The sequence below is a fragment of the Microcaecilia unicolor genome, chromosome 1 (genome assembly GCF_901765095.1).
Source record: "Microcaecilia unicolor chromosome 1, aMicUni1.1, whole genome shotgun sequence".
In the NCBI taxonomy this organism is placed as follows: Eukaryota; Metazoa; Chordata; class Amphibia; order Gymnophiona; family Siphonopidae; genus Microcaecilia; species Microcaecilia unicolor.
The window spans coordinates 352,614,004-352,627,832 of NC_044031.1; the positions used below are offsets into that span (position 1 = coordinate 352,614,004).

Here is a 13,829-nt window from a genome sequence, read left to right on the forward strand (position 1 = left end):
AATATTTAAATATGCTGGCATTTATCAGCCTGCAATAAATGAAGTAATCTTCAAAATGGCCATTGTGAAGAGCAAAGAAACTACAAGCCCCAGAAGGCAGTGCAGCACCAGAGAGATTCAGAACCAAGGAACTACAAAGCCCAGAAGGCAGGGCAATGTCAGAGAAGTCAGGCGCTAAGAAACTACAAGCCCCAGAAGGCAGTGCAGCACCAGCAGAGGGAAGGGAGAAGAAGGGAGAAGAATCTATGCAAGAGAGGGAGGAGCCGGGGTGTGATTGGGAGATGGAATCAGATGGGGGAAGGGAGGAGCCCCTAGACCGAGAGGAAGGGGAGGAGAGAATGGAACTGGAGGAGGTGAAAGGAGGGGAGAATGAGGAGGAAATGGAAGTGCTGGTGGAGGGCTCTTAAAGTGAGTTATAAACTGAACTGTGGTTGAAGGCAATGCTAAACTAAACTGTGTTTGAAAGCAGTGCTAAACTGAATTGATGAGGAAAACATTGCTAACTGAACTGAATTGTGAGCAGGGCTCAGCTGTGTGAAAGAGCAGTACCACTAAGTACTGGATTAGAAGCAGTGCTGGATAAAACCATATTGAAAGCAGGGCCAAAGTGAACTGTGTGGAAAGCAGGCCCAAGCTGAACTGTATGGCAAGCAGGGCTCCAATGAACTGTGTTTAAAAGCAGTGTTGCCAGGTGGAAAAATTTTTTCCCACCCAATCCAGCGTAAAAACAGCCCAAAACCCGCCCAAACTCAAACCCCGCCCCTGACACCCCCACCCCCGCGTCATCACCCCCGCCCCCGCCGTCATCAACCCCGCCGTCACCGGCCCCGCCTCCCCCGTCACCGGCCCCGCCTCCCCCGTCACCGGCCCCGCCCAAAACGTCACTAACCCCGCCCCCCGCGGCCGAAAAAAACCGCCCGAAAAACCGCGGAAAAGAAAAAAAAGAAGCCCAAAAAACCGCGACCCGCCGCAGGCAAAAATTTCCCGAGGCGGGTCGCGGAAAACCGCCCAATTGGGCGGGAAAACCGCCCACCTGGCAACACTGTTTAAAAGTGGAGCTACACTGAGGAGAGGGGAGGGCCTGTGTCGCCTTAAAGCAGATTAAATGTACTCATCGATAATAAAGCACTTCTGGTGATTTGCCTGTTGTCCGGAGGCCCTGATTGCAGACTGTCCACTCGGGAGTGAAGGGCGTGCTTGGTGAAGAAAGGAAGAGATGGAGAAAGAGTGGTGTGGATCTGGCGACTGAGCCTGACACCATGCAGGACAGAATATTTATCGTAAATGTTCATGTCCTGTTTACAGCCCGACACAGTTCTGTGTTTCGTTATACAAGCGGAGCTGTTCATGAAATCCTTACCTACACAAGAAAGAACCTTTAATGATTTCTCTATTAAAACCTTTCCACCATATTAAAAACCACTTTTACAAGAACAATATATCAACCACCATATCTTACTAACAGTGAACACTGTGAACCCATCTTCAGGAACTCTCTCTGCATTGTGATTGAAAAAGATGCCAGCGCATACGCTGTTTAATATCATTACAGACAAATTATCACGATTGTGCCCATGTTTCATGCTCTCATTCATTTCGCCACCTGGTGGTCAGACCTGGTGGCTGCGATGGACTATCTGCTTGTTGTTTCCCATGTTCCAGAAATCATTCTGGTCCAGTCCGGATCTTCCAGCCTTCCAGACTGTCTTGGGATTTTTGGAACTAAGCAGCACCCTTACCTGGTGACCTCCCTGGTATTTTGCCTTTATTAACCACCTGGAAACTTTCAAGTTTGCCTTTGCAACAGAGGTCCTCAGAAGAGTTTTCATCTGTGAGAGTTTGTTGCAGTGCTAACCTTGCTACTTTCAGTTTCAGCTAGACCCTGCTTGTTTTCTGGTTTATTCTGCTTTGCTGCCTGCCAGTAAGACTCTGCTTGATTCGTGGACTATTCTCCTGCTTACTGCTTATTGCTTCTGTTCTAGTCCAGCTGCTCCAGTCCGGCCTGTGCCCATCTGTCTGTGGTCCGCCTTGCTGCCTGTTTGGGTGGTTCTCCTGCCGCTGCCAGTTATCGGTAGCGGCCCAAGGGCTCACTTTTCCTGACCAGTGTGACAGATTTCCTGACCAGTGTGACACAAATGCACAAATCAGGTGAAACAAGGTAATGGCTTACAATTAAGAATATCATGCTATATTTCATGGCATTCAATCTCCTTGTTTAACCCTTTAGGATGAACTATTTACCAAAAGAATAAGTCATCCTTTGTTCAAAATAAAGCAAATACTTGTAAACATTACCTCCTCTGCTCAAATGAAACTGTTTTTTAATACTACAAATTTTAAATCTTTATTAGAGTGCTGAAATTCCTCCTAATGTGCAACCAAAGGTGCCTCTGATTTACGTATACGAATGTTACTCAGATGTTCTCCTATTCTGACTTTGATTTTTCTAGATGTCTGACCAATATACCACATTTGGCACAGACAAGTAATAGCATATACTACAGCCTGAGAATCACAATCAAATTTATATGTAGAACAGATCATCAAAGAAGCAGCACTGTATGAAGAAATCAGAGATACGAAAATGGAAGACTCGACATGATACTGGCTGAAACATCTGATTATCAAGATCAAGGAACGTAATCTCAAAATTGGCCTGAATCTTAACATGAAGAAGATAAAGATCCTGGCAACTGATAAAATCAATAACTTCATGCATGAAGTAGAAGAAATATAAATAGTAGACAACTCCAACCTGCTTGGATCAATAATCAATAATGAAACAACAAGCAGTCAAGAAATCTGACGCCATATTGGTCTTGGTAGAAAGGCTATGAAGGACCTAGAAAAGATCCTTCAGAGCAGGGATGTATTTCTGCAAACAAAAAAATTTGACTTGTCCAAGCTATGGTATTTTCTTAACAATGGATGCAAAAGTTGGATAGTAAAGAAGCAAGACAAGAAGAAAATAAATGCATTTGAATTATGGTGCTAGTGAAGAATATTGCATATACTATGGACTGTATGCAGAACAAATCAGTCAGAACTGGAGGAGATCAAATCTAAGTTTTACTTGAAGCTCAAATGACAAGACTTCAAATTTCATACTTTGGACACATCATGTAAAGAAAAAGATCATTAGAGAAAGACATCATGTTTGGCAAGGTCGAAGGTCAGTGCAACAAAGGAAGACCAGCAATGTGATGGATTGATATACTAAAAACAGCTATGGATGCCAGTCTAATAATGATTAGCCACCTAACTGAAGACTGAACACAGTGCAGGACAACTATCTGTTACATTGCCATGAGTCTACATCAACTCAATGGCATATAACAGCAACAATATTATTTATATCACTCACTGGGTCACCTTAATAGAGCAGAGCTAGTTGGCTTAGCCGGAAAGGCGAGGCCCAGTAAAAGAAAGATTTAAGCCCCAGTGAGACACTAAGTAAGGAGTAAGGGATCCTTCAAGGGTGTTCCAAGTTGAGGTCACAGTGTCTGAAGATGGGCCTCAGGGAAGGCAGGAGCTTCCACTTATGCCTCTATGATCTTTGTGTAAGGTAACAGAAGATGGCAATCTTTCCCTTGGTCTTGAGAGAATTCTTGAGGCCAGGCCAGAGCCAGACCCGAGTCTGGTTAATTGTGAATTATGTGAAAGATGAGCGCCCATTATAGAATACCATTCACTGCTGATTTCAGCGCCCAAATTTGGTTGCCAAGACTTACACCTGCTGAAACCAGGTTTAATTACTGGTGCCCAATATGGGTGCACATCCCTAGTGTTCTATAACATTGTTTTCACAAATTATAGGAATCCCCTGACCTGCCATGCTCCCTTCTGTGTTGTGCGTTATGGGATTTGGGTGAACATTGTTATAGAATAGTGCATAGCAAGATGTGTGTGCAAATTTGAATTGGTGTCAATTAGTGCTAGTTAGCACAGAATTATTGGCACCAATTGACTCATTAGCCATTTAGTTGGATGCGTATCTCGAATCGGTGCCCAAATATTGGTGCCAATTCTGGGCACCATATATAGAATCCAGGGGCTAGTGCCCACCTATTTCCCCTTAGGCCCATCCAAAATTTACTCTCTGGTTATACTACTGGACAATTCTATAACTGGGAGCTTAGACTTAGATGCCCAGAATGCACACATTGGTATCCTATTCTACAAAGGAACATAGGCCCCTATGTTCCTTTTTTAGAATACAACTATATCTGGATATTTAGGTACCTAAAATTTAACTGTAATCACAGCCATAGAGCTGGTGTGAGTGAAAGCATCTAAGTGCTTTAGAAACACACATAACTTACACTATTCTGTAGGTTATTTAAGTGGAAGCCTCATTTATGTCCTTGTCTATGCTTTACCCCTATATATGCCTCTTCACTACTGGTAGAGGCAGAATAAGTCCAGCAAATTCCTGTGAGTTCTATTAACTGGTTTAAACAAATCCGCTCCATCTTTTGTATTTAGTGCCCTGCAGGTTTTACTTGAATCCCACAACAAGCAGAAATGCCCTGCTTCTGGTTTCACTCCAACCAGGAAAGGGAAAACGCCATAATTTGATATGTTTAATGCTAGGGCTGCATTTCGATTAAATAAATAACATACCTTTAATCACATGGTTAATCGTGATTACAAATTTTAATAAAAATGCAGCCCTACATAAAGAGTAAAAGGTATTGAAAAAATGAGAAATACAAAATACAGACTGAGAAATCACAAATTAAAATCACAGTTTTCACAAACCACTTCAGAAATGCAGCTCTATTTAATACTCATTTCTTTATAAGCTCAAGGGGACAAGGTCTTCTTTATAATGATGCCCCCTCACATAAGGAATTAATATAGAGAATAAACTTTCTGTTCTTATGTACACTTTGGCTCCTGACATTTAAACATGTCAAATAAAATGTTTGAATCCTACCAAAATATCAAGAATTATATTTCAAAATGTCAAATAAAGTCAGACAAAAAATTCTGAACAGTCTTCTGAAAATCAGTGATATGTGGAAAGTATTCATACCATATTCTAAAGAGTGATGCACTCTGCTTAATATCTGAAATACACAAAAAGGAAATGGGATGGGATTTGGTATACCACCTTTCTATGGTTGCAATCAAAGTGGTTTACATATTATATACAATTATTTATTTTGTACCTGGGACAATGAAGGGTTAAGTGACTTGCCCAGAGTCACAAGGAGCTACAGTGAAATCGAGCCCAGTTCCCCAGGCTACTGCACTAACCATTAAGCTAAGTGTATAAGCAAAGTATCTTGATTTTTTCTTCCATATCAATGTGGTCTTATTTATTTCATAAAATAGCCATGTGCACCTTCATGTTGATAAATCTTGTTGTTTGACCACATGTCTCTCTGTCAGTAATATCAGAGGGGGAGGGGGAATTATCTCTGAAATGTGACTGCTTTCATAGGAACGCTTAACAATTTATTTATTCTTTCCTGTAACAAAATAAATCACAATGCCATATGTCAAAGCAAGTAAGCAAAAATAATATGTCAATATGTCTTTTGATAAAGCTTGTCCAAGGACTTCTTACATCTATTTGCCTGACAGAGGCAATTTTTTTTCACTATGCAATTTTTAAGAAATACTTTATGAAGCACTGTTAGACCATCACAAACCTTGCAAGTAGATTTTATTTATTTATAAGCAAAAAGGGAATACAGTGTGTTTAAAAAAACTCCGGGATGTCTAGCTCCAGTGTATCTTAAAAATTAGCTCATTTCAGAGAAATGTATGCAAATACATTTTCTGAATATTTATTATGAAAATCAGACCTGTTTGTTAGGGGTCAGTGTTGTCATTTTGGATGATAGTGCTAGCGAGTGCAGTGGCAACTGGAGATCGCTCTATGCCAAATCACTAGATATCAGGGATTCTACAACTGTAGGCAAGGAATGGCTTTAACAATAGGGGACCCTTCAGATGGGGAGAGGGCGGTTGAGGGCTTCACTTTTGGGGGAACTTGATGGGGAGGCCCTAGAGGGGCTTATGATTTGGAGGGGTGTTCTAGTCCCCTCTTTCAGTTAAAGATGCCAGCCCCTTTAATAGATGGTCTAGCAGCATCAGTCCACAGTTTGACAGTAAAATAACTCCAGCTATACTGCAGCTGTGCATCAGGAGTGCACAGTATTGAGCTGCTTTATTTATTTTAAAAGGCTTGATATATCATCAATCATATTTGTGTAGTGTAGCTGAGCAGCTTACAATTGTAAAAACTAAAAGTAAAGCACATTAGGAAAAAATTGATTTGTCGACTGAAAGGTAGAGAGTAGGGGAGAAGTTGGGAGAGAAGAGAAAAAAAGAAGACAGAAAGAATTACAGGAAAAAGAGTGCAGGTGATTGAGATAATGCAGCAAGTCTTTACTTCTTAGAACTTAAAGAATGAAGGATCAAAACCATAGGCATAGTTTGACTGTTTCATTTGGGGGGGCAAAGAATGGGCGGAGCATATTAGCATATCATTTGCATATGAATATGCTAATATGGAGGAAGGAATTGAAATTTACAGGCAAAATATCACAGATGCACATTTCAAAAAGCTGACACATTTCAATTAATAAATTATGAATAAAATACTTTTATCTACCTTTGTTGTCTGATCAATTAGTTTTTCTATTCACTTTGGTCCCAGTGTCTTCTGTTTTATGCAGTGTCTTCTTTCCAGTAGGCTTCCCTCTGCTCCCCACCCTCCCAGTCCCATCCATCTCTTGCTCCTTCCCTCTGCTCCCCACCCCTCCCAGTCCCATCCATCTCTTGCTCCTTCCCTCTGCTCCCCACCCTCCCAGTCCCATCCATCTCTTGCTCCTTCCCTCTGCTCCCCACCCCTCCCAGTCCCATCCATCTTCTGTTCCTTCCCTCTGCTCACCATCCCTCCGTCACATCCATCTTCTGCTCCTTCCCTCTGCTGTGCCTGACCTCTCCCAGTCCCATCCATCTCTTGCTCCTTCCCTCTGCTCCCCACCCCTCCCAGTCCCAACCATCTCTTGCTCCTTCCCTCTGCTCCCCACCCCTCCCAGTCCCATCCATCTCTTGCTCCTTCCCTCTGCTCCCCACCCCTCCCAGTCCCATCCATCTCTTGCTCCTTCCCTCTGCTCCCCACCACTCCCAGTCCCAACCATCTCTTGCTCCTTCCCTCTGCTCCCCACCCCTCCCAGTCCCATCCATCTTCTGTTCCTTCCCTCTGCTCACCATCCCTCCATCCCATCCATCTCCTGGTCCATCCCTCTGCTCCCCACCCCTCCCAGTCCCATCCATCTCTTGCTCCTTCCCTCTGCTCCCCACCCCTCCCAGTCCCATCCATCTTCTGTTCCTTCCCTCTGCTCACCATCCCTCCGTCCCATCCATCTTCTGCTCCTTCCCTCTGCTGTGCCTGACCTCTCCCAATCCCATCCATCTCCTGGTCCATCCCTCTGCTCCCCACCCCTCCCAGTCCCATCCATCTCTTGCTCCTTCCCTCTGCTCCCCACCCCTCCCAGTCCCATCCATCTCTTGCTCCTTCCCTCTGCTCCCCACCCCTCCCAGTCCCAACCATCTCTTGATCCTTCCCTCTGCTCCCCACCCCTCCCAGTCCCAACCATCTCTTGCTCCTTCCCTCTGCTCCCCACCCCTCCCAGTCCCATCCATCTCTTGCTCCTTCCCTCTGCTCCCCACCCCTCCCAGTCCCATCCATCTCTTGCTCCTTCCCTCTGCTCCCCACCCCTCCCAGTTCCATCCATCTTCCTTCTACTGCCCCCCCCCCGCGAGGTCCAAGATCATGACTCCGTTTACCCCCTCTCTTCCTCCCTCCCTCCGGCGCAGGCAACAGTCTTCAGCTTTTTCAGCGTTCCTGGCAGCGGTAGCGATGTACACGCTGCCTTCGGTCTGCCCCGGAAGCCTTCTCTTCAAGTTCCTGTTCCCACCTATGCGGGAACAGGAACTTGAAGAGAAGGCTTTGGGGCAGAGCCGAAGGCAGCGTGTACATCGCTACCGCTGCCAGGAACGCTGAAAAAGACTGCTGCCTGCGCCGGAGGGAGGGAGGAAGAGAGAGGGGTAGACGGACACGCTCCTCTCCATCCGCTTGGCTTCCCTGCCCTCTCTGTCTGCGTCCCGCCTTCCTCTGATGTCAGAGGAAGGCGGGACGCAGACAGAGAGGGCAGGGAAGCCAAGCAGATGGAGAGGAGCGCGTGCCTGCATGTGTTTTTTTTTTAACTAATGGCGCGGCGGCGCCTCGTCGTCGTTTGGGGGGGGCATTGCCCCCCCTCGCCCCCCCCAGTCTACGCCTATGATCAAAACTGAGTTCAAGTGGCATGGTGTTCCACAATTGTGGGCCAGCATAGCAAAAGGCCATGTTAAGAAATATATCAAGGCAAAAATAAGATAGAAGAGCTTGCTGACAGGAACGAAGACTACTGTATGAGGCGGGACATACTGAGAAAAGTGATTTGAAAGATAAGCTGGAGTTGTGGGAGCAAGACCTTTCTTACACCATGGTCAAAATTTTAAATTTGATACCTACTGATATTATGAGCCAGTATTCAGAAATTAAGAGGGGGAAATGTGATCAGAGCGGGGAACAGAAGCATAGGTAGCGGATTCTAGAGGTCAGCCAAAGCTGGGGTTTGGTACGTTTTACAGAACAGGGAATGGGAGGAGCGAGAGTATCCAGAGCAGAGGAGAGAATAGTATAGGAAGAGACAGCCTCATTGACAGACTTGGATAACATAGAGGGGCATAAACGAATGGTGCCATCCATCTATATGGCCGGCCATCTTCGGGGCTGGCTCCGCAAAGGGACGGTGTCAACCGTATTATCGAAAAAGATGGCCGGCCATCTTTTCTTTCGATAATATGGTTGGGGCCAGCTAAATCTCAACATTTAGGTCAAATGTTGAGATCACCGGGTTTACAGATGGCCGTCTTCAAAAAAAGTGGGAAAAAAAATCCAAGTGCTTGTAAGGGACAGCTTTTTCAGCAATACCAGGGGGATTTGAACTGGCCACCTCTAGATTACAAGACTACGGCTCTAACCACTTGGCCATAGCTTCACTTACTTGGCTGTCCCTCCCTTTTGATTATGCCCTTTCAAGTCTCTCTCAGCCAATCACAGACAGGAGTCTCTCTCAGCCACTCACAGACAGCTAAATGCGCTGTGATTGGCTGAGAGAGACCCCTGTCTGTGATTGGCTGAGAGAGACCTGAAGGAGCATAATCAAAAGGGAGGAACATCAACGTAAGTGGAGCTGTGGCCAAGTGGTTAGAGCAGCAGATTCAAATTCCACTGGTACTACTGAAAAAGCCAAGCAAAAATAGCTTTGATTTAGGACGTCCCTGACAAGCACTTCAATTTTTTTGGGGGGTGGGAGGGGATTGGTGACCACTGGTGAAGTAAGGGGAGGTCATCCCCGATTCCCTCCGGTGGTCATTTGGTCAGTTGGGGCTCCTTTTTGAAGCTTGGTCGTGAAAAAAAGGGACCAAGTAAAGCCGACGAAATGCTCGTCAAGCCTGGCTTTTTTTTCCATTATCGGGCGAAGCCGGCCATCTCGTGAGCATGTCCCTGTCCCGCCCCCATCCCGCCTTCAGTACCCTACTGACACACCCCCTTGAAATTTCGCCGGCTCCGCGACGGAAAGCAGTTGAAGCCAGCCAAACTCGGTTTTCGATTATACCAATTTGGCTGGTTTCAGGAGATCGCCGGCGATCTCTTTCAAAAATAAGCCTGATAGTGGAGGAGAAGAGATTTGAAACACTGGAGGACAGAGTAGAAGGGTCAATAGCCTGAAGATTCCTAAATGTATTGGTTAAGATTGGACGGGACTGGGGAGGAGGGTGTTTAAGTGTGAAAGTTATCAGATGATGGTCAGAGAGGGGAAGAGTTGAGGCACAGAAACTGGAGAGTGAGCAGTATGAGAAGAGGACAAGATCAAGACAGTGGCCATTCTGGTGAGTGGGGGCAGTGGAGCACAGTTGAAGATTGAAAGAGGATGTTGAAGCAAGAAACTGAGAAGCACAAGAGTCAGAGGGATCATTAGCATGAATGTTAAAATCCAAAAGTATGAGGGAAGGAGATGAAGGTTCAAGAAGGAAGGAAAGCCAGGCATCAAAGCCAGTGAGAAAGGAAGAAAGGGACTTACCAGGGGGTCGATAAATGACTGCTACTCGGAGAGGCAGAGGAGCAAATAGACGGATGGAGTGGACTTCAAAGGAAGAAAAACAGTGAGACTGAGGTGGAAGAAGGGTTGAAATCTACAAGAGAGTGAAAGTAGTAGCCCGACACCACTTCCGTGGCCAAATGGGTGAGGAGTATGGGAGAAAAGATAACCGCCATGGCATAAGGCCGTGACTGAAACAGAGTCTTCAGGGTAAAGCCAAGTTTCAGTTAGGGCAAGCAGATGGAGAGTATGAGAGATAAAGAGGTCATGGATGTAGGAAAGTTTGTTACAGACAGAGCGGGCATTCCACAGAGCGCATGCCTTTGGCTGAAATCCCGGTGCCCATGCTGACTTCATACATTTCAAATTCTTGCTGACCTCCTTCCAGTCTGCTCTTTTACTTGCCAAACAGGATTATTACATCCAGTTGACAAATTCTCTTGGCTCAAACCCTCGACGTCTCTTTGCCACACTGAACTCTCTCCTCAAAGTGCCTTCACCTCCAACCCCCCCTTCACTTTCCCCCCAGACTTTGGCTGAGTACTTTCACGATAAGGTTCACAAGATTAAGCTTGAATTCTCAACCAGGTACCAGGGTGTGTATGTTTGAAAGAAACGAACAGTGAGACACAAATGGTTTTTCTCATTAGGAGTTTTTTTACATTGGTGTCTGCACTGGTGGTAAAATTAAAATTAGAAAATTTAGGACCGATGATAGGACTAGCTCCACAATTTATCCTGGAATCCCTTTGATAGTGCAAGGCTATGATGCACCTTGAAGGTGACAATCCAGGAGTGGAAGCATTGAGGTCCAGTTATTAATTTATTATAGAAAACAAACATACTCTAGGGGAAACAACACTCAGACTTCCCTTGGAACATATAGCAAATAGATGACCATCTGAAAACCATGAACAATCTAACCAGCTTCCGCAAAGCTCTGAAAACACACCTCTTTAACAAAGCTTACAAAAGTCACCCTCAATGATACAATTCATTCTCAAATCACCCGAACACACCTAAAACACTTCGCACACAATTCATTCCCCAAATAACCCGAACACACCAAAACACTTCGCACACAACCTACCCAACACCCGCCCATCTACTACCTCTTTTACCTCAGCTTATGATCAACTGTATTTATATCATGTATCGACTTTATCATAACCTTACTCTGTAAGCCACATTGAGCCTGCAAAAAGGTGGGATAATGTGGGGTACAAATGCAATAAATAAAAATAAATAAATAAATATAAAACCAAGGGACGCTAGTAGAAGGATAATTAGAGCAATGGTATACTACTTGCAATGTCAACACAATATGTAATAGAATATTATAATTGGTAGTAAAGCAAAGTTGTAACATATAGATGGGTAAGAAAATAGGAAGAGTTGGGAGAAAGTAAGGGTTAGAAAGTAAGGTGACTGATTTGAAGAAAGTTGCACATGAGGCCAGAGAGATGGTTAAATATTATCTCATCTAAGGTAGGAGTTGATCCAGGAAATTGTAGACCAGTGAGCCTAATGTCGGTGCTGGGCAAAATGGTAGAGAATATTATAAAGAACAAAATTACAGACCATATTCAAAAGCATTGATTAATGAGACAAAGTCAGTATGGATTTAGTGAAGGGAAATCTTGCCTCACCAATCTACTAGATTTCTCTGACGGGGTGAACAAACATGGATAAAGGTGAGCCAGTTGATACTGTGTATCTGGATTTTCAAAAGGCATTTGACAAAGTACCTCATGAAAGACTTCAGAAGTAATGTCATAGGATAGGAGGTGGTTCCCCAGGGGTCTGTGCTGGAACTCCTGTTTTTTAATATATTTATAAATGATCTGGGTAAAGGAGTAAATAGTGAGGTAATTAAATTTGCTGACAACACAAAGTTATTCAATGTTGTTAAATCACAAGAGGATTGTGAAAAATTACAAGAGGACCTTACAAAACTAGGAGACTGGGCATCCAAATGGCAGATGACATTTAATGTGAGTAAGTGCAATTTGATGCATGTGGGAAAGAAGAACCCGAAATATAGTTATGTGATGCAAGGTTCCACATTAGGAGTCACCAGCCTGTGGAGGAGTGGCTTAGTGGTTGGAGCACTGGTCTTGCAATCCAGAGGCGGCCGGTATAAATTCCGCTGCTGCTCCTTGTGATCTTGGGCAAGTCACTTAACCCTCCATTGCCTCAGGTACAAACTTAGATTGTGAGCCCTCCTGGGACAGAGAAATATCCAGTGTAACTGAATGCAACTCACCTTGAGCTACTACTGAAAAAGGTGTGAACAAAATCTAAATAAATAAATACAACCAGAAAGGGATCTAGGCGTCATCGTTGATGATACATTGAAACCCTCTGCTCAGTGTGTGGCAGCAGCTAAGAAAGCATATAGAATGTTAGGTATTATTAGGAAAGGAATGGAAAACAAAAGTGAGGATGTTATAATGCCTTTGTATTGCTCCATGGTGCAACCGCATCTACAATATCTTGTGCAATTCTGCTCACCACATCTCAAAACAGATATTGTGGAATTAGAAAAGGTATAGTGACAAAAAGGGATGGGATGACTTCCCTATGTGGATAGGCTAAAGTGGCTAGGGCTCTTCAGCTTGGAAAAAAGATGGCTGAGGGGAAATATGATGGAGGTCTATAAAATAATGAGTGTAGTGGAACAGGTAGGCATTAATCGCTTGTTTACTCTTTCCAAAAATAGTAGGACTAGGGGGCACACAATGAAACTACAAAGTAGTAAATTTAAAACAAACAAAATATTTCCTCACTCAATGTGTAATTAAACTCTGAAATTTGTTGCCTGAGAATGTAGTAAAAGCAATTAGCTTAGCAGGGTTTTTAAAAGGTTTGGATAGCTTCCTAAAAGAAAAATTGACAAGCAATTATTAAGATGGACTTGGGGAAAATCCACTGCTTATTTCTAGGATAAGCAGCATAAAATGTATTGTACTGTTTTGGGATCTTGCCAGGTACTTGTAACCTGGATTGACCACTGTTGGAAACAGGATGCTGGGCTTGATGGACCTTTGGTCTGTCCCACTAAGGTAACACTTATGTTCTTATATTCTTATGCTGCTTGTGAGGTTGTTCACAAGCAGCATCATAGGTGCTAGTGCTGTGGGAGTTTGAGCACCCTCAATATTGAGCAAACTCCATTATGCTGATGAGACAGCAGTCGTTGTGTGTTGTATATACCACCCCTAATCATTTTGAAAAGAGCAGCATTATTCATTTACCACAGGAGTCAATAGTTTTTGGTACTGAACTACGTCCGGTTGCTGTTTCCCTTAGTAAATTAAGGTGTGGTAAAAGCCTGACTTTTACTACACCTTGATAATATCTCCCCTTAGCACTGAAACTATCAATAGTTTTCCTTACCAAGAATGACCAATAGAGTCATTTTGACCCTAATATAAAATTTTTATTATGTAAAAATAGGTGTAATTTGCAGCTAAAGTACAAAATTACAAATACATATGTTATTTAAAGATTTTTTTAAACATTTTTATTACAACTCATTGATTTTTCAAACAATTATGGAAATTAGGGAAAGTAAAATATGAATAATTAAATGAATGTAAGTAAAAATCATAAAGTGTTTCTAAACTGAATGTCATTCTATTATTCTGGACAGCGCTT

At 43.7% G+C, this 13,829-nt stretch overlaps 1 long non-coding RNA gene across 1 annotated transcript in view; it reads left to right on the plus strand.

Moving 5' to 3' along the window:
* Window positions 1-13,596, plus strand: part of LOC115460260 — a 16,826-nt gene extending 3,230 nt beyond the window's left edge. The window contains exons 2-3 of the long non-coding RNA XR_003940437.1: window positions 1,316-1,319; window positions 13,587-13,596. This is a non-coding gene — a long non-coding RNA (uncharacterized LOC115460260). The remainder of the gene's footprint in view (window positions 1-1,315; window positions 1,320-13,586) is intronic.
* Window positions 13,597-13,829: the final 233 nt, after the last annotated feature.